This window comes from Sinocyclocheilus anshuiensis, unplaced genomic scaffold, assembly GCF_001515605.1.
Source record: "Sinocyclocheilus anshuiensis isolate Anshui unplaced genomic scaffold, SAMN03320099.WGS_v1.1 scaffold683, whole genome shotgun sequence".
Lineage (NCBI taxonomy): Eukaryota > Metazoa > Chordata > Actinopteri > Cypriniformes > Cyprinidae > Sinocyclocheilus > Sinocyclocheilus anshuiensis.
Genome location: NW_015548218.1, coordinates 377,725 through 380,110, shown reverse-complemented (window position 1 = coordinate 380,110; position 2,386 = coordinate 377,725). Strand labels below are relative to the sequence as shown.

At 30.3% G+C, this 2,386-nt stretch overlaps 1 protein-coding gene across 1 annotated transcript in view; it reads left to right on the top strand.

Annotated features, from left to right (window-relative positions):
• Positions 1-889: 889 nt before the first annotated feature.
• LOC107654083 (gastrula zinc finger protein XlCGF26.1-like) overlaps positions 890-2,386 on the top strand; it is a 13,973-nt gene continuing 12,476 nt past the window's right edge. Inside the window, exon 1 of the mRNA XM_016441007.1 lies at positions 890-966. The gene's annotated coding sequence lies outside the window, so the exon portion shown is untranslated. The remainder of the gene's footprint in view (positions 967-2,386) is intronic.

Below are 2,386 nucleotides of genomic sequence, written 5' to 3'. Positions count from 1 at the left end.
TGAAATTGAGATGAGATACACATGTAAATGGATAGCGGTAACATCTAATTGTTTTATTTGTTCAAACAACTCCTTTTAAACTTTAACTTGTAACTATAGCAGATACACAGCAGACATACTGTTCTGAGATGAGAGAAAAAAGATAATTTGTGTTCCAATGATATAACATACCTAAATGTGATTCTTTAATAAAAGCTTTCTAAACAAACATATTCACTGTTTGTTGTGTTTGTTTTAATACAGTAATTGATTAATTCAATGTATTTGATAGTTAAAATGACTACAAATTCAGGTTTTCGTCACCACCGTCAGATGAGTATTTTGATAATATTTCATTATGATAATTTATATTTGTTGAGGAATTTTTTGTGACGTGAAAATGTAATCTGTCTGCTAACATGAGAATATGTTTTGAAATGTTAAAAACATCTTGATTGCTGTTAAAGATAAAGTTAAAATTATATTACACAGTCCAATTTAAGAAACAGACAGAAATCTTTATAATAAATATCTATATACATATTAAAAGTATTTTTATTTTTGTTTTGTGGCCACTGCCGGCATAGGTAAAAATGAATGTTTACTATACTTCTTATAGGTCTTGCATAATGTGAGTGAAAATTAATTTGTGTTTTTGCCGTCTTGTGGTGCTGACACAAAATAAGTAATGGCAAGGTAAAAAGCACATTTTGATAAAAAAGACAAAAGTTGGGAGGTTGTATCATAGCATAGCTAAGTAGCTTAGTGCATGTAAGATACATAAATGTAGTTTAATTTGTCTTAGTACAAGGTTTTATTTTTTCAATATTGCACCCTGTTTTGTCCCATGTCCCAAGAATGACTGATATGCACTTCAGCGTATACTGTTTTAGATTTTAGCGCGTGAGCAGGACTTTTAATTTGGAATGGCGATGTGGCGTCATAAGGCTGCGCCGCGAGATGCGTCTGTGTTTGGACTGAAGAAAGGTTTGTTTTAAGAATATAAAGCGTTTAAATTAATCTAAACCGTTCAGGAGTTGTAACATTGTAAAAAGAAAACTAGTTAACAATTATTGGATGTTTAAATGTAACACCGTAATGCTTTATTTAATATTTTTTTTTGTCGTAAACACGAACTCGGGCACTGCCACGTATTGAAACACTTGAGTCAATAGAATTTTAAATTTAATTTTATTATTTAATTCCATAATTCACTGTTTCAAAGCGTTCCCATCACTGTACGCCGAGGACACCCTCTGGCCACAAAAACAAAACACGAGTAATGACAACTGTTACAAACCAATATAATATTATTGTATTAATAGGCTAATTATTCTGATAATTAAAAACCCTAACTGCTTTTAAAACAGCATTATAACATAATTTTTGAATTATAAATTCAAATTTGAATTCTGAAGTTTGAGAACAGAAACAAAGCTGTGTTTAACAAATATTTTTATCATCTGTATTTATTAATATGAGAATGTATTTAATGTTTTCACTTTAATAATCTGTATATATATATAATATATTTAGTACCGGTCAAAAGTTTGGGATCAGAACGGTTTTTAATGTTTTTACAGGAGTAACTTATGCTCATCAAGGCTGCATTTATTTGATCAAAAATATAGGGGGAAAAATAATATTGTGAAATATTAGTATGAATAAAATGGCACGTGCTTGGAATAATGAGAATACAATCTTATTTAATGTAATAATAATATCCTATGTATCGTTTGATTATCTCCTGTTTAAAAATAGACAGACGCGCTATTTAGATGAATGGTTTTGTCTTGCTTTTTCTTTCAAATTATGCCATTTTTAAAATGGGGGATTTAGCGGGAAATAATAACAAAGCCTTTTATTTACATGAAGTAAGCATGAAGCTGCTTGGTTTATATTTTTAATGTAATAATAATATATAATAGGCTACGTATTTTACAATGGCATTGCACAGCAGTTGCTAGAAGAATAACGGTCCATTTTAAATGCAATGTGCTTTATTTCTCTTTCTCCTTTTTGTTCTCAACATCTTCCGGCCGCTGTGGTGATTAAATACTGTTCTTAAATACTTTAGTAATAAATGTAGGCTATATCTTAAAAAATTTGTGCAAATTACGGCGAAGCTCAACACCTATCATACGGTGCTCTGCAGTGGACAAAAAGATTGAAACGATGCATTTTGTATTGATTTCTTTTTGTAAACTCAAAGATGTGGATTCGGACGGTATAGGGCTTATGCTGATTTATCATCAGTGCTGAAACTGTTGTGCTGCTTAGTATTGTTTTGGAAGCTGTGATACTTTTTTTCAGGATTCTTTGATGAATGAAAAGTTAAAAAGAAGAGCATTTATTTAAAATAGAAATCTTTTCTAACAATATACACTACCGTTCAAAAGTTTGGGGT